At 38.6% G+C, this 19,202-nt stretch overlaps 1 protein-coding gene across 4 annotated transcripts in view; it reads left to right on the plus strand.

The window, feature by feature from the left end:
* The window catches only part of GAP43 (growth associated protein 43), a 368,423-nt gene that overhangs the window by 303,467 nt on the left and 45,754 nt on the right, over positions 1 to 19,202 (plus strand). The window lies entirely within an intron of this gene.

Genomic DNA, 19,202 nt, shown 5'->3' on the forward strand with positions numbered 1-19,202 from the left:
AGTGTATGTGTAACAGGTCTAGGGAGAAAAGCTTATTGGATGTCTGTTACCCCCAGGGAAAAGAAAGGAATACTGGGTAAGAGATTTTTAATGTTCCATGGTTACCACCAGACTATGAAATTGACCTCAGGCCTCTTGGTTACTGGTCAGTTGTGAGGTAGGAGGAAAGAAGAATGTGCAAATCACTTGGCAGTTCATTCACTTCCTCCATAACAGTTCATTGAGTGCCCTCTGTCTTTTGAACTATGCTAGGGACAGATGCTAAAATGGCAAACCAGACAAAATTTCTGTCCTCAATCAAGTTATATCTGAGTGAGAAGCTAACAGGTCCAAGAATGACTCCAGATCCAAATTAAAGTCTTCAATAGTTAATATTCTTCTTATATAATGAGGTTTGCAAAGTTGTTCTTTGGTTTCCTTGTGTAAAGGCCAAATCAGGCAAAACCAAAAGACAGCCCCAGTGTTTGTTTTTCTCCATTAGCTACCCATACCTTGATGTCTCAACCTGGCTGGCATGCCTCACAGGCTGCTCTTCTCTCCTACCTCTTGGTCTTCCATAATCTAGTCTGTAGTCTTCCCTCAAATAAAAACACACTTGCTTTTGGCCCTGTCCTCAAATTGTTCATCTTAACCAAAAAGAGATGTTACTAAATTTCTCACCACTGGTACCATTTGCATTTCATGTTTTTTCTTCTTCTTGTTTTTTCTTTTGCACAAGCTTGCAGTCTATTTAACCTTTGGTGGGTGGTAGTGTACACCTCTTGTCATGGGAGAAGAGGTGTCTCTAGAGTCCAATAAGTTTCTGGAGAGAAGGGGGGAGTCAACTCAGGTCCGGCAGGGCAGGGTTTTGGGGATACTTGAGGTAAAAGAATTTTAGCATGCAGCAGATGCACAGAAGTTTATAAATGTTCAAGGGAGAATGGGGGCAATCTCTCTCTGTCTCTGGGGGTGAAATAAGAAAAGTATTCAAGGGAGAATGCGGGCCATCTTAAGAGTGAGAGTCCTGATTTGGGGTTCGTTGCTCTTCTTTTAAAGGAAACTTTATGAGGGGTGGGTATGGAAAGGAATGTAGGAATGGTATCTGTCCTATAATCCCAAATCTGTTTTTGGTGGTCTGGTTAGTCTCAGGATCCTTAGCTGATGTGCTCCTCATTATCTGATTGGTAATGCTGAAAAGTCCCCTAAATTTTTGGCTCCTCAAGATATGGTATCTCTCTTGACTTAATTGATTTATTGGGAGGTTAATTAACAGTACACAGGTAGATTTACGACTGGAAGGAGACAGGCTTAGGGGGTGACAGAGCTAGAAAAGTATGCAAAACTTCTGAATTAAAATCGTATTTTCTTGTCCTTTATGGCTCCTTTTTACCTATGTCTTCCATCTTACCTCACGCTGACATTTTTCTCCGACAGTCTTAGAAAAGCCTTGGACACTCAACAAAATGTAATTATAAACTAAATGCTCTGCCTGCTGCTTCAGATTCAGGGACACCCTGAAGTCCATTCTTAAACCCCAGCCTTAGAAAACTTATGTATATAATTTAAAACAACTGACACGAACGAATGTGTTTGGGGGAAACAACATGATAGGAAGCAGAGGATAGGATTTAAGCAAACTTTCTTCTTTTTTCCTAAGCAGGGCTAGTTTTGACCGGTCCCTCTCCCCGCTGTTTCAGCTCTTGTGCGCCCCACCAGACTTCTTGGTCTCTTTGCCCCAACCCCAACATTTTTGATTCCTGTTTTAGTCCAGCAGCCCCTTTTCTCTTTCACAATCCTTCTGGCCCCTCTTCGCGGTGATCTCATCCCTTTGTTTCTTCTCTGTGACTCTCGGCGCCCCCACCTCCAGCTAGCCTGCGGGCTGCGGGAGTGGCGGGCGTGGTCTGGGAGGCTGGGACCTTAGGGACCTGGAGTGGCGCACACAGCGCATGGGCGGGCCCTCCACCAGCTGCGTCAGTTCCTCCCGCAGGCAGGGACACTGGACCTGCTACCTGCAGAGCCCCTCCTCCAACTCTTCAAGTGCAGGGGGAGGTCTCTTGTTCCTCCAGAGCAATGGGGAGTTTGGTTTTATTTTCGCAACCTCCACAAACTCTTGTTTGGGAGATAATTGCTTCTTCCAGTGGCTTGGAGAACAAAAGCTTCAGTCTATGCCCCAAGCCGCCCCTTGGTAGAAGAGCAGCGAGGGACAGGGAGCAGGTCCCCTACTTTGGCCCTTCTTTAGGTGGTTCGCCTGCATCAGCAGTAGCCTGCTTCCGCGCGGACTGAGTCCTGGGCGGTGTCAAGGTTACACAGTGAGAGGAGAAAAAAGAGAGAAGCTGGGTCACTTGAAAATCGGCTTGTCTCTCCAATTTTTCCTTGCCTTGGAGGCTGCAAAGTGCACATTAGCATTCCTAGGCTGGGGCTGTTTGCATCATTTCTCCTGTGCAGGGAGATGAGAGCAGCAGGCAGGAAGGTTTCTTTATGTCAGCAGAAGCAGATCTTTGAAAAATAAACAGGAACGCCTTGTCATTAGAGAATAGCATAGGAGAGAAAATTAGCTAAGGAGTCAAGGCTACAGGATTCATTTGGAAAACGATGATCCTTCGTAATTATTATTTTAGGTTTTCTAAGCTTCTTCCTTTGAGAATTCCATTCCCCATTATGAAATGCAGGCTCTATAGACAATTGCAAACAATTTCTTTCTTTCTTTTTTTCTGGGGAGGGCAGTAAATGAAGCAGGTGGGAAGAAGTGCTATGACTCTACATGTAACCAAATTTTGACTTGGTGTGAGATTTCTGCTTAGTCTGGAAACGCGTGGCACCCGCATGCATTTGTTCATTCACTGGGTGATATGAATGAGCATTGAACATTCACAATGTGATGGGCTGTAATGACTTCACGTCCACGTGAGAAGGAAGCCAAAAGGAAGAAATAAGAGCCAAGATGTCAGGCAGCCAGCTTCAATGGCTCTCAGTCCTGGATGCTGGTGACTGCAAGGGGATCTGGGGTCACCAAGGAGCTGTAGAGCAAGACAATACTGCATTTGCCAGGTATGAGAGTAGAAAGCTGATGGGAGTTAGAATTATCTTTCCCCGTTTTCTTGCTGAAATAAAAGCGAGTGTGGCAGAGGATAACAGTGATTTATATATCTTATTTACTTATTTAGCAGTTTCTTTCTTCCCCTCCAACTAGAACAGTATATTTCATTCAGATTTTCTACACATACTGACAACATGGCTTTACAAATTGTCAAGTAGGGCATTCCTTTAGAATCCTTCACTCTTTCATCATAGAGGCTTAGGGGCAAATGTTGCTTTTTACTGACTAATGAATCATGCAATCCTGCATTTGGACAGGGTTGGATTTAGGTGTCTAAAAGATAGTAACATCTTTATGATGAGATGGGTCATTTGCCAGTTCATAGGAGCTTGAAAGTAGAGGCATCCTGAACTGTACAGACTCAAGTGTCTTGCCAGCATGGGAGCCTGGCTTATAGACAAGATTTTGTTCTTTCAGTTTGGTGATCCATTTGGAACTGGCCCATTCTCTCTCTCTCATACACACATACATATCTTTATATATGTACACACATGTATGTATATAACTAGTTCTACATGCAAATATACTGTGTATAATACTAATTATATATTTACATATATAATTGGGACATGTATGTGTGTGTGTGTGTGTGTGTGTGTGTGTATATATATATATATATATATATATATATGATATTAAAATGTAAGTGACAGGTGAGGCCAAAGTCCATAGAGGAGACCCTGTCCATTCCAGATTCTAGGATTAGATTACAAATAACTTCTTAGATGCTTTCTTTTTCTAGGAAATAGGAAATCAGAACATACATATGCACACAATCTAAACTTCTATATTTTGAAAGTTTGAGCCCTAAATCATCTAGTCAACTCTCTTAGAATACAGTGGAACAAACTGAGGCCCTGAGAAGTGAGGAGATATCACAGGTTGCAGTCAGTTTGGGATGAGTCAGGAATACAGTCAGGGTCCCGGACTTTTACTACTTACTTGCTGCTTCTTGTTTCTCCAAATTTCATAAAGAGAGGAACCTTTGAATTTGTTTTTTTTCTTCATTTACAGAACCATTCAAAAGAAGCTATGGGTTTCCCATAACAGGTATGGTTACTGATGTGACCAGCATATTTCACACACTAATGTGCAGAGGATTTGCTAAAGACTGATCCTAATTCAGTTGACTTTGAACTGAGTGAGAATTTGGATTGCCAGCCCGCCCTGCCTTACCCAGCCTGTATAGATGCTGCTGGTCCACACAGGGAGCAGCAAGGCTGCAGAGGGCATCTTTTCTCCTCAGCTTTCTCTTCTCACTGATACAACAGCCCTGGGGATTTAAGAATCTTTTGTTATTCCTGTTGCCAGGTCACTGTGTGCCCTTAGCTGATCTGGATGCTGTTCACTGCCTGTCCTCATCTAGACTTAGATTGTTAGAAATAGTCTCTAGAGATAGGTGTCTTGAGCTGGAGGGTGTGATCTTTTGTCTAGTGACTTAGCACCATTTAGCTTGGTTCCACAAAACCTTCCACACATAAGCAATTTGCTCAAATCTGGTGGTTAAAAAAAAAAAAGAAGAAGAAGAAGAAGAAAAAGAAAAAGTCGTTTTCTATTGCACAAGTGTCCTCCCAGCTGCACTCATTTCTCTCCTTCTGGGAGAGCAGTTGGCATGCTTGCTGCTCGCTCATAGGCCTGGCCCTTCCACTGGGGCTCAGCAATGATTTTGTGCATTTCCCACCACTCAGTTCTGTCTGCATGTCTGTATGTTGCATCAGGATTTGTGCATCATCTGAGTTGAACATATTATTATTCAACTACAACTAAAACATAAATATTAAAAAAAAGAGAGAGTGATAACAGGGCAAAGGCTCTTCTAAGGCAAGCACACTTCGGTGTCATCGTCTTCTCATTTAGTTCTTTGCAGCTTGCCCTCCCCCAAAATGCCTCTGCTGTGGTTCTTTAAGTTTCCCTGTGAGCTTGTTTTGAGGCTTTGAAATTGTCACCTTATCTCAGAAGTTTATTCCAAAATTAAATGCTCATTTCCCATGCATATATTAAGTTGTGTTTTTTGGGGGGTGGGTTAAATTTTTTAAATAATTTAAAAAATTTGTTCTAATTAGTTATACATGAGAGTAGAATATATAAAACAGTGGTAGAGAGGTTGGGCTCTAGAGTCAGTCTGCTGAGATAGTCAGCTCATAGCTTTACCATTTATTAATTTCAGAACCTCCCTATTTATTCTTTATCTGTAATCATAAAAATAATAATACCTACATTAATCCAGGCAATTTGGCCCACACCTGTAATCCCAGAAATTCAAGAGGCTGTGGAAAAAAGATGGCAATTTCAAGGCCAGCCTCAGCAATTTAACAAGACATTGTCTTCCAAAAAAATAAAATAAAAGGACTAGGGATGTAGCTCAGTGGTAAAACACCCCTGGATTTACTACCCAGTATCAAAATACAATAAAAAGACCTACCTTATACATTCTTGTGAGATTTTATATACAAAGCTCAGTGTCTTATACAAGGTGATCAATAAATACTAGCCCCTATTATTATTACTAAGACAGTCTTCTTTTCCTCAAAGAATTTATAGACCAGTAGATTGTTTGGGAACTAATGACACCATGAACTATAATACAAAAAGAAGAATATTTTAGAGTGCACTGGGAATTTAACATCAAGGTACACTCTGTCCCAGAGGTTGGCAAACTATGGTTTGAAAGCTAAGAATAGATTTTATCATTTTTAAATGGTGAAACAAAAATTTAAAAAATAATATTTTGTGATACCTCAAAATTATCTGAAATTTAAATTTTACTATTTATAAAGTTTTATTGGAACACAGCCATCGTCATTCATTAAGTATTGCCCATGGCTTATTTGACACTACCACCCTAGTTGAATGGTAGTGATAGAGACCATATGGCTCAAGACATTTGAAGTTTGGCCCTTTGCAGAAAAATGTTGTTCATTTCTGCTCTCTCCAATTGAGGCAGAGCAAAAAGACTCTCCAAACAAGGAGATGAGGACTGGGAAAAGTCATGAAGGTTGTATAGTCTTTAAACGACACATAAGCTAGATAGCTGCATGAGGAGGGCCATGTTTTCCGTGAGGACACAGAACCAGGCCAGTGAGGAGCACATGAATGGTATATTTTTACTTGGCTGAAGTTCAGGGCATATTCATATGAAAAGTGAAAAAGACATATTGGGTCCATCCATGAATTTCTTAAATGCCAAAGCAATTAAAATCTTCTTAGCTTGCTAAACAATAAGAACTGAACTTTTTTTTTTTTTAAGTAAAGGAGGGATATGTATATTATGATAAATCATAGCTACTTTAACTTAATATGGAAAAATACACAGCATTGAGTGAAAGATAAAATAAGAGAGCTTCTTTAATTGAATAGTATACTATTAATTTTTAGTGTTAATTTTAAGTTTTAGAATATGGAAATAATGCTCCAAGGCAGAATTTCAGCATTTGGTGAAAGGCATGTCTTTGTCTAGGTCTTTCCTGCACATCTGCTCCATCAGGACCATCAGCCACTCTAATATTGCCTTGATTCTCCACAGTGATTTACAGCTTCTGTTGCTTATTTCTAGGCTTCTTCTGTATCATGACATGAACTATTGCACACATTAACCAGAAGCTGCAGAGCAGCTTTGGTTTGTTAAACTTACTGGACTCTGATAGGATTTTTAACTGTTAATTTGACTTGAGGAGAAACTAGTGAATTCTTTTAGCTACAAGTCAGTATGTTGCTTCAACCATCTGTGGTTGAAGATGGTTAATGGAACCCTCTGGCAATCTTTTATTCCTAGTTTTGAGCTGAAACAGAAATGGGAGAAACCACTAGTTTCTGGAGAGTAAACCAGAATCATGGGGAGAGTGTGGCATCATCCTGACTTCCCTCATCTTGGGCACCTAGGAGAGCCTTCAGGCTTTCCTCGTGCAATACATCGATGTGCAACACATTGTGCCAGGAACAGATCGGTGCCTTGTGTGTCCCTTTGAATCATGTGACATTGCATATGAGATTATGGAGCATCTCATAGTTATTTAGACATCAGAGGAAGGAAAATAGCTTTCATTGACATCAAGACCCCAGGATCAGACAATATCACCCTATTTTACCTAATTCAGCCTAAGTGTTCTGCCTAAAGACTGGGTTATTATAAATCCCTGGAAGGCTGCTTCAGATGAATTAATTCAGAGGTTGTAAAATATGCTTATGTAATCTCAGAAAAGGATAAGAGGGAATTTTCTCTTGTTGATGGCTTCAAAGGATGCAGAGTTTTCCCCTGTAGAACCACAAAATGGGAGGTGTTCCAGTGCTGGTGCCACAATGAGCAGTTACTAAACAAACAGTACTTTCCTCCAAGGAGCTATGTGGCATAACTGCTATGAGCTGGCATCACATCCTTGGAATAGTTCTCAGTGAATTTCCCTATCTGCCTCACTACAGTTGTGAGAAAACAGAGATAGCTGGTTCAAGGGTAAGGACATGTTTAATTCAGGAACTTGGGCTGAATGTAAATCCTCAGACTCAGGAATAGATCACAGAACCTGCCCTTTACCACCTGCTCAAACCCTTTCTTGTGATAAGAACACATAAGGGTAACTAACGACTTCATCTGTTTGCTTTCCTCATTTAATTAAATAGCCATAATTCCTGACCTAAGACTCCCACCCTCCCTCTTCTCCCAGTATTGCATTCGCCATTCTCTGATAATTTCTCTCTCCTGCTTCCAGAATTAATAGGAAAGTTGGTCTCTGGGCTGTTCTCAACATCTCAAGTGTGAATTTTCCCCATCAAAACCTTCACAAGGAAAATAAATCAAGGCCTCATCTGGTGATGAGGTCGTGATGCCACAGCCTCTGCTTTGGAAATTTATTTCTACTTTTCTTTTGTGGATAGATTTTGAAGAAGAAGAGGAGATTGGGGTGACAGCTCTGGTGTTTCATCCTTTATACACTCTGAATTAGCATTGGCAGGCACTGGCAGTGACAAAGTCCCTCTCTGAATTGTCCCATACTTTGCTCTTCACCTGGCCTGGGAGCTTTGAGGAAAAACTTGCAGAGATTACATCTGTCTCAGCCTAACTTGGCTTCTTGACTTCTTGGCTTCTAAGACTCATCCTACTTCACTCATAACCCATTCAAGCATTTTGCACTCAAATCCGGGCTCTGCTACTTACTAGCTGTGAGATTTAGAACAAGTTACTTAATGCCCCATGCTTTTTCCTCTGAATAATAATTATATCCATCATAAAACAATGTTGTTAGGGGGCTGGGATTGTGGCTCAGCGGTAGAGCGCCCCCTAGCATGGGCAGGACCCAGGTTCGATTCTCAGCACCACATAAAAATAAAGGCATTGTGTTGTGTCCATCTACACCTAAAAAATAAATATTTAAAAAAAGAGTTAAAAAAAACAATATTGTTAGAATTAAACCAGTTAATATATAAAAATATATCTAGAAAATATATTTTGGCATAAATATATAAATCATAATAAAGTACTTAGAAGATACTTAGTGTGATATAATTTTTCAATTTGTTATTAGTAGTATGTTCACCAAGGATATGGGGGTATTTTGCAATCATTACTTCTAATGTTGTTTTAAGGGGGGGATATATTGTTTTTCAGATGTACAAACCCTTGAAACATCCCTTCATGGAGCTATCAAAGAGAGAAAACTAAAATATTTATCAAATAATTCATCCAATTCCTAGACTCCAGAAAGTAGTAATTTTTACTTAATTTGTATTATCTCATTACATGCATTTTACAAATTTTATTTTCTCTCAAGAAAATTTTGCCCAACAGATGTTAGTATCCTAATATGAAGGATGAAGAAATTGAATTCATAAAGAAAATAAGTAGTTAGCCACTGGCTCTCTCTCCCTCCCTCTGATATATATATATATATGCTGTACCTGAGCCAAGATTCAAACTCAAATTGTTTAACTCCCATGTCATGCCAGGGAATATGTAACTGATGAATGTCCATGACTGATAATGAAGAGAAAACTGAATTCCAGAAACAAAGGGAGTGGCAAGAAAGAAAGAATAAGCACAATATCAACGTGAGCAACTAGAACAAATTTAGAAGAGTTTTTTTTTTTTTTTTTTTTCCTTTTGGGTACTGAACCCAGGATCCTTTAGCACTCAGCTACATCCTCAGCCCTTTTGATTTTTATTTTGAGACAGGGTCTTGGTAAGTTGCTTAGGGCCTCACTAAGTTGCTGAGACTGGTCTTGAACTTGAGCTTCTCCTGCCTCAGCCTCCCAGGCACTGGGATTACAGGCATGAGCCACTGCGCCTGGATGATTTACAGATTTTTGTAGGTTCTTGTGTATTTACATTAAATAATTCAGCTGCTTGGGGATGAAGATTCAATTAAAATTATAGTGTATTCATACTCAGAATTATGTGACCTGTACCTGACACCCCATTTCACTCCCTCACCTGCCCTCTGCCCTCTGCCTCAGCCTAACAAAGAAAAATTTTAATTGATTTTTTTTTCACATATGGAAGAATCTAACAATGTATCTTCTAAAATTGGGGAGAAACATACTTGCTCTTTTTTTTTTTTTGGTGAGATTTCCCAAGTACTGTTCTAAAAGGAAAACCACCTGTTGTCTGATATAGAAAATTAAGGTATGTGTAAAATTATTTCTGACAGATAGCAGAGCCCTATAAGATCATCCTACCAGCCACTTCAAATACAAAGGTTTATTTTAAAAGATTTCTGAAGGTACTTCTTTCCTAAGGCCTGAAATAAAGACTGGTTCTGTTCTGTTAGTACTTCCAGCAAGGCACTAGGGCACCTCTGTAATCCCAGCAGCTTGGGAGGCTGAGACAGGAGGATCCTGAGTTCAAAGCCTCAGCAAAAAGCCAGGCGCCAAGCAACTCGATGAGACCCTATGTGTAAATAAAATACAAAATAGGGCTGGGGATGTGACTCAGTGGTGGAGAGCCCCTGAGTTCAATCCCTGGTACTCCCCCCAAAAACAAACAAACAAACAAACAAACAAAAGTACTTCTAGTAGTCTCAGAGTTGATGTTAGTAATGCTATTTATTCTATGATACTTCCTGAATACTTAGCACTGAATTTTTAGTTTGATTTTGTTAGGTTCTCTAAAATGTAAGAGATTAGAGACCTAAATTTAAGACATATTCTCCTAACTATAGGGCTTTCCACCAATCTGTTTCCTCATTTTGTAAATATGATAGCACATTCACTTCACTGTAATTCCTTGAGGAAAAAATTTAACTTGAAAGTACATCATAGTGTGTAATTCACCGGTTTAAGTCCTTGTTATTTTTTCTTTTTTAGAGTCGCAAGTTCTTCTCCATTTCTCTCACCAGAAGACATTATAACTTGCACTCTGAAGATAGCAGATATTTATTTTTACTAGATATTAGATACATGACACTTAGGTGTTATTAACTAGCATGTGGGGGAGCACTGGCCATAGAGTTGGTAATCTGAGATTATAATGCTCTTTCTCCTTAAGAACAGATGCTTCTAAGCTAGTCCCCCACAAATGTCTGCATTCATAAATCTTACCAGATATGAGGATTACCAGACATAAATATATAGAGTAGCTTTTAGAAACTACATAGGCAATTGTTTTACAGGATGTGTAAGGGATATATCTGGGTCAGCGCTGGGTTGATAAATAAAACAGTAGCTAAATTAGGGTTTTTTTGTGTGTGGAATGAGTGGGTGTCAGGTGAAGTTCATATTTTGAAAATAAATAGACTTTATCACTAAGCTGATGGAACATGTGGAGGTTTGAGGGTTGGATAAAGGTAAAGATTGAGAAGAAATCAGTTGGTAGAAGAAAGGACTGTGATTTAACCTTGACAATGTAATCAGATCACCATACTTCGTAGGGATAGGAACAAACTTATTCGAATATTGTGGCATGTTTTAAGATAGTTTTCTGCTTATCTCTTTGAGGAGAGATTGCTCAGTATGACCGTAGAGTTAAAGAACATCTCCCCTCCCAGGTGAGGATGTCAGTTGATTACGGGGTGAGAGAGGTATAATGACCAAACTTCCTTTGGTATTTATCTTACTCACATGTCTTAGCTTAGTTTCATGATGATGTAGAAGATACTCTGAGAGGATAATCATAATGACAATGATGATGATGAGAAAAATAGTAGCATGTACTCCTTTTCCAGCATATGCTATGTGTCAGGGACTGTGGAAGTACACTAATTTGTTTACTCTTTACAACAACTCAATAGGATCATCCTGTTATTCTTCTGCTTTACAAATAAGGAACCGGAAATGACTTGTTCAAGGACAAGAGTTGGTGAGTGGTAGAGCTGGGTTTCACACCTCCACATGTCTAACTCCATAACCCATGCTCTAAAAGAGCAAGCACTATTGGCTTTCTACCTTGTACTTTAAAAGGCACTGACCAGGAGTAGGACAGAAGATGGGCCTGTCAATTGGAAGCTGGATAGCACCAGATCTTCTTCTGTTTCCTTAGTTGGCTTGATTATGAAAAACAGGGTGATGTGTTCCACTCTCACAATTATTTCAAGGATTGAATTTAAATGCCAAATGCATATACTATCCACTCATAAATGTAAGAGGTTAGAGAAAGATGACTGCTAGAGAGAGTCTTGATGAAAGTTCCCAGCACCACAGCAGAACAGAGCAGAGATACCCAGTTGACTGAAAGCCTCCCGCTTACAGGCTCTGTGATCACCAATGCCATATGGCATGTAGTCACTTAACAACTACCAATAAGTACTTTTCAAGGGTCAACTGGGTCCTGGAGGTGTTTTAACCATTAAAGTTTTGAGGATTGTACAAAACTGACAGGGTTCTTTTCTCAAAGTTTATAGTTCATGGAAAGTTTTAATTATTAATGAAATAAAAACATATGACAGATGATTGGAAGTACCAAAAAGGAAAAGCAAGGCGAGTTGTGTTGGTCAGGTTTTCATCACTGTGAGCAAAATACTGACAGGAACAACTTAGAAAGGAAAAGCTCATTTGGGCTCACTTCTGGAAGTTTGGTCCATGGGTGACCTACTCCATAGTTCTGTACCTGGGGTGAGGAAGAACTGTGGCAGAGGAGCATGACATGGCAGAGAAAAGCTGCCATCAGCTGATAGCAGTCCAGAAGCAAGAGAGCAAGGAGCCAGAGACAAGATATAATCCCCAAGGGCATACCCCTCAGGGACCTACTTTCTCCTGTCATGCCCCACCTGTTACAATTACCAGCAGAAATCCACTCAAATTATTAATCCACTAAACAGTTTGATCCATTGATTAGATTATGGCTTGCATAATCTGATAGATTTGTCTCAACATTCCTGCATTAACAACTTTTGGGGGGACACCTCAAAAACTATAGCAAACTATAACATAAGGAGACCAAGGGTGGTAATATCTGGGGAAAGGTGCATGTTAGAGAGGGTGAGGAAGGACTCTTACTCATTGAACAAAAGGTACCAAGCAAGCACTTGCTGACTCAGAATATAATTTACAAAGGGGCTTAATTACCGAAAGATAGATCAATGGTCATGTTTCATATAATAGAAGGAACATAGTGATTTAAATAAATATTAATCTCATTGTATCTTGTATTCTTGATTGTCCAATAAGAGACATTTTGTTGGGTCTTATCTGGAAAGAAGTTTGTTTTATATTAACTTCCACAGGCTTAGGGGCTCCCTTCCTGCTGGTTGGCTCTGACCATCTCTAGCACTTAGGATATGTTTTGCTCTCAGGGTCTCATGGGGAAGGATTCACCTATGGTGGTGGTGTAGGGGGCTGTCTGCTGGTAGGATGCTTTTCTTTTTTTTTTTTTTTCCCCAGATGTATTGGCTGCCTGCTGTTCTAGTCTTCCTCCAGTTGTCAGCTGAAGCCTCACAGTCCCTCTCATGGCCTGGTCGGTGATGTCAGCCTTTTCAGCAGCCTGATGGGGAGTCCCTCCCTTTTGTTTCCACCTCAGTAGGCACTACAGGCAAAGTGATCTGAGAGCTGAGTTTAGTGTCTCCCTCACCTCCCCTGCCCTTCTCTCCGTTGAGCGTTCCATCTCTAGAGGTTGTCAACATAAGCTTCTGCAGCAGGAAACATTCATCAGAAGAGTGGTTTCCATTGCTCAAGAGCAGAGCCCTTTCTCCAAGGGCAGATTCTCACCAGGTTTTTACCTGAGTGTCAGTGACTTTGGTCCTTGGTTTAGTTAGACACCTTGTAACTATGCCTACAATACCCAAAGGTTATCTGGAAGAGCTCAGTCAGATTCTGTCCAGAATGTGCCCTGACAGATGACCAGAATAAATATCTCAACTCTAGGCTCTTCCCAACTCCAGTTTGAGGAAACGGGTCTTTTTTTTTTTTTTTTTTTTTTAAATAACTAAAGGACCAGATCCCCTAATCTATTTTTCTTAGACCTTGGAGAATACACAGATTAAGTATTAATAGATGAAAATAGAGATTCTTCAACAATTCCCCATGAAAACTAATTTTATTGATATGAGTCTACCCAATACATAGATAAAATGAATATGTCAGTTGTCTTCATCTTTGTTGTTTATATCTTTGCTATTTCTAACTGCTTGTTACTGTTATTATTTATGGCATGTCAACAGTTTTGTTAAGTCTCTCCTGTTGGACCCCTTGCATTCACTTCTATAATTGGAAAACATTTATTTTAATCAGATGTTCTTGAAGTTTATCATTGGGAAGTGAAGAATTTTAATAAAAGTTAACAAAATTAAATCTCAGTGCATGCTTGGGCAGCACATATACTAAAATTGAATGATACAGAGAAGATTAGCATGGCCCCTGTGCAAGGATGACATGCAATTTCCTGAAATGTTCCATATTAAAAAATAAATAAATAAATAAAAGAAATCCCAATTTCTTTGCCTGTCCTGTCTGGTTTTTTTTGTTTTTGTTTTTTTTTTTTTTTTTTTTTTTGGTTTGTTTGTTTTGGTAGTAGGGATTGAATCCAGGGGCACTTAACTACTCAGCCACATCCTCAGCCCTTTTTTATTTTTTATTTAGAAATAGGATGTCACTGATTTGCTTAGGCCTTGCTAAGTTGCAGAGGCTGGCTTTGAACTTGCAATCCTCAGCCTCCTGTTCCATTTTTGTGAAGTGATGCTACTCTAGAAACTGAAATTTTTGATTCATTAAGCAAATATTAATTGAGTACCTGCTGTGTGTCAGGTACCATTCTATAAAATGGGAAATCAGCAGAAAAATAGGTATCTTTCTTATATACTGAGTTTTATGTTAGAAGTTGTCCATTGTAATGTGCTTTTTACCTTTCTCTATTTGTCTCTGTGGAAAACAGGTTTACAAATATACAAAATAAACTGAAAGAAAACTTTTCTGAATGGAAACTGAATTTTCCTCCAATAGTGTTTTATAATGTGCTAAATATACTGTCTCATATTATTTGGGAAGTAGGTGAGCCATACAGGTTAAATAAAAAATATATGAAAATGGACCAAAGACTTATCTTTTAATCACTATTTCCTGAGAAATTAACATTACTATTACATAGGATATTTTGTTTTCTTATATAGTCAGTCAATCAATGAACATTGCTTGTCCACTATTATGACTCTGAAGCTGTAGTATGATGCTATACATTTATTTAAAGGGGATAAGAATGGGGTGCTGTGGGGCACATCTGTAATCCCGACTACTTGGGAGGCTGAGATAGGAGAATCACAAGTTTGAGGCCAGCCTCAGCAACTCAGAGAAACTCTGTTTCATAATAAAAAATAAAAAGGGATGGGAATGTGGCTCAGTGTCCCCTGGGAGTTCCTTCACTACCCCTCTGTCAGCATTTTCAAGTTTCCTTTTCTGCTTCTCATTCCATTCATAGCTAGACCTTCAAACCAGACTTGGTGTTGAGGGATCCCTGTGTATCCCAGCTGTGACTATTCATCTTTTAAATAACACCTGCTTTCCTACATTGCCCAGAAACAGCAAAGATATTTCATCTATAGAACTGGAGGAAGTTTATCCATCCTCCATTTTTTTTTTCATTTATTAGGGACACTCTACTGTATTTCTGGTCTTTGACTAGGTTCAAAGAAAGTATAAAAGCTCTACTGTACTTGGATATTTTCTCTAAAGTATATAGACAGAGTATCAATGATGCTTAAAAACAGAGTGAAATTATGTTGATTTTAACTCACTAAATTATTAACAAAAAGTAGAATGAGCCATAACTAGATGCTTGCCAGATTTCATGTATATCCACCAACACTTTATTCTGCTTCTCAGGGTACATAAAAATCAGATGAGCATGAAAATGAAAACATGCTAAAGAAAGCATTCTTAGGATATCTTTGCCTCTCTAATTTTGCATCTCAAAAATGTCTTGGGTTCAATTTGACAACAATTTGGTTTACTAAAGATATTCTTAGAACAATTGGTATTTGTCAATAATTTTAAAAGCATTTAAAAATCAATACTTTTAAAGAAAAACATTGGAAGTGCAATAAGTATTATTTTTAGTAGCAGCAGAAGAGAGAGTGCCAAGTTTTTCTTTGCTTGGAAGGTTGAAGTATTCCTATGATAATTGGAAAAATTTAAATGGATTGAGGTATCCCAGGAAAATGAATGATGTTATTTTTAGTTCTGAAAGTCATGGGTTTTTGCCTACTGCTCTTTGTAACATAATGGATGCAAATGTTTGGACGTTTTAGAATAAAACTTAAGTTGTCCATTCCTTCTTTCTGCCAAAAGAGAAAGGAAACACTAACCAGAGCAACAAAACTGCATATTCAAATGGATTTTTCTGGCTTTCTCATCTGTGATTATTAAATGTCAATAAAAATTATCATTCTTTTGTCTAATCAATTTAGAAATTTGACCAGGTTCCAAAATGTTAGTATAATGGTACTACTTCATCAGACCAATGTTCACCCAAGATCTTAGTGTTTTTCTGAAAAACCAAGTGCTCATGTAGTTGGGTTTCCTATAAAATTTCATAAATTACACAGCTTGCAAATACAACATTCAGAAAAAAAATTAAACCTTAGCAATAAAGATTCATGAAATAATCATGGCAATTCATAATGATCTCTTTCTACATATGATGTACTACATCTAATGTCCCCTTCAGTTAATTCACAGATAGCGAGAATTCCATGTAAAATCAAAGAATCTTGAAATTCCCTCAGAAAAAATCGGAGCTTAGCACAAAGTTTATTTGTGGCAAGACTGAGTTAAAAAAGAAATCAATATTTACTGAAACTTATGAGCTGATTCTCTAGTCATTCAACACCGATCCCTTTTCTGAATATCTTCCATTTGGAACTCATAATTTTGGACTGTTGGTCTTATTTTACAAGTTGAGTGTAAGATCAGGCACCCACTATGAATTCCTGGAAAATTATTGATACATTACTATGAAGTTATTTAAGTGTACTTAAGAAAGAATCCTGCATGGGTAGAGACAGCATCCATCTCCTCACATGTGAGTGTGTGTTTGTGTGTGTGTGTATTGCATGTGCACTCCTGTAGTGCTTATCATACAAATTCAGTATTGTCAAATGAATAAAAGAATGAGAATGTTGATATGATGCTTTATGGATTTTCTGCTACAGGAATTTCCAAACTATTCTAGGTGCAAAAAAGTTGAACTTGGAAGGCAGGTGAACTTAGAGAAGAGAACCCGAGTTCGAATAAAAGTTAGGCCACTGATTCACTCAGCTTTACATCCACATTTTATACCCTTTCCCCCTATTTACTCTATTCCCACCACTCCTTTCCCCTTTCCTCTTTTTTTTTCATTCTATCTGAAAAATCTTTAGAGTGTTGGTTGTCTTTTTCCCAATCAGCCCCTAATATCTAGTTTCTTTAAGTCCCTAAAGAAGTTGAGATCCTCCAGGACAAGCTGCATGTCTGTGGAGTACTTGGAACATCTCCTTGAGTGGACCTACCTACCTACCTTTTTGGGTACCTGGATCTTATGGAGTTGGCTTCACTTTTCTCTCCTGACTGTAGTTGGTCTTTCCTGATTTTCTCATCTTCTTCTCTTGTTTTCTTTATATTCCTGATTAGCAGTAAAATTGTTGGATAAGCATCCAGGTCTAGTCTGAACCTTTCTAGATATTTTAACAGAGATGCTGTAGATACAAACTTAAATCCTGATCATCTGTAAAGTCAAAGTAGCAGATGCTCTGTGAAAGAGAGAGAATTCAGAGGAGCTTTTGCTTTCTCTGTGTAGTTTTTAAATTATATGCAGATTCTCAGCTTTCTTATTTTTGTATTTTCCAGCTTTTTAAAGTGCTTCATCCCCTTCACGTTTTTATAGGGAAAACAAGGCTCTAAGAATTCTTGAGCACTAGAGGGTCTTTTCTGTACACCTGCTGACTCAGAAATAATCTTTTTAAAATTATTTATTTATTTATTTATTTATTTATTTATTTTTACTTTTATGAGGAGCAGTATTTGTATTGGAGAACCACTTGGCATCAGTGCCCAAGTGCAGATGTCCTATCGTATAAGATAGTGTCTCATTCAGAAAACTCAAGATAGAATAAAATAAATAACAGCATCTTGGCTCCGTGCTCCATTCACAACTGTTAATTTTACAGGGTTATGATTCCATCTCTGAGCAGAGAGCTCCTGGCAGAGACAGCTGCTCCTATGCCCCAGATTGTGCTGTGTGCATCCCAGTAGGAATCATCAAGAACAGCAGGATGGTGGCAAGGTGGTAGTGTAGCAGAGGGAGAAGCAGTTGCAGCATGGGGCTGGGAGGAGGGAGTAGGAGGGGCTTTTCCAAAGTGCTCTCCCCCTACCCTTCCCTTCTTTGTGTGGATACATGTATGCTTAACTGAAGAAGGAGGAAAACCTATCTTGAATTTTACTGAGAAAACCATCAATCCTGTAACTTGTTTTAAACAATAATGGTCCTGTGTGTGTGTCCAAAGAATGTCAAACAGGACTACATCATGATTAGCAGGATCTGGGTCACTGGGGCACAGCTGGTATGGCAGGTGGAAAACATACTGTGTTTTACCTTTGCAGCAAAGGCCAAGTTCAAGGCCAAGGCCAAGTTTGGGACTAAGCACAGGACATTATACATGATAAACACTCTTTTACTAGTGGCCTTTTGAAGGAAAGATACTGGTAATTGCTATATTTCTCAGTAGCTAGAAGAGTGTTTACAAACCAAGAAAAAGTTAAATGTTTAAAAGTTAAAGGAAGGAATTAATGGGTACTGTAATTAGCTAGCTGGATCACCATGATAAGCAATGGAGCTATAGAGAAACTTGTGAACTTGTGCAGACTTTTCTTCCCCACTACTATTAGATTGTACCTTATTTACCTTATATTATTATCTTCTGATTTAATTTCCAAGTGGAAAACATCATGTAAGGCTGCAAATATTGCCATCCAAAAATTTTGCATTCTATACATCCACAGTGAGCACCTATAATCCACGGACTCAGTAGGCTGAGGCAGGAGGATCATAAGTTCAAGGAGAGCCTCCGCAACTTAGTGAGACCCTGTTACAAAATTTGAAAATAGAAGGGTCTGAGTATGAAGCTCAGTGGTAGAGCAACCCTGGATTCAGTCTCCAATATTACACACACACACACACACAGAAACACACACAAGCGCACCATATTGCATTCTAGTCTCTTGTCTTTCATACTAGGTTGATTTTATTATGATAATGAAAGCTAATTTTAGGTTTAGCATTGCTTTGGGGATAAGAAATTGTGGTTTAGTAAATCTATACTGCTTTTTGAAAAATGGAAAGAGCAGCTCTCACTTTTTAAATTAAAAAATAACAACAGTTTTCTATATTCAGATTTCAAAGGTTTGATATGTTTATTACTGATGTTGGACCACACATAGAAGAAAGTTAGATATCATTTTATGACCAGTATTCTGAATTGTCACATTCTGCACAAAATCCTAAAAGTCCTGGAATTCATTTGTATTTTGTATAAAATCCAGATGGGGCTTACTATGTAAACCTTTACTGTACTATTTTTTTAATATTAATTTCCTTATTAAGTTTGAACCCTTGAGGTGAATATAGACTTTCACTTAATTTTTTAAAAAGTTTTACAGAGTTGCTCCCAGAGATACTAAAATTCCAGTCTTTCAGAGCTCTTTGGTGAGCCTAGGGTGAATGAGATTTGAATTTTGAAGG

This window comes from Spermophilus citellus (genome assembly GCF_964194105.1).
Source record: "Spermophilus citellus genome assembly, chromosome: 7".
NCBI classification, from domain to species: Eukaryota; Metazoa; Chordata; class Mammalia; order Rodentia; family Sciuridae; genus Spermophilus; species Spermophilus citellus.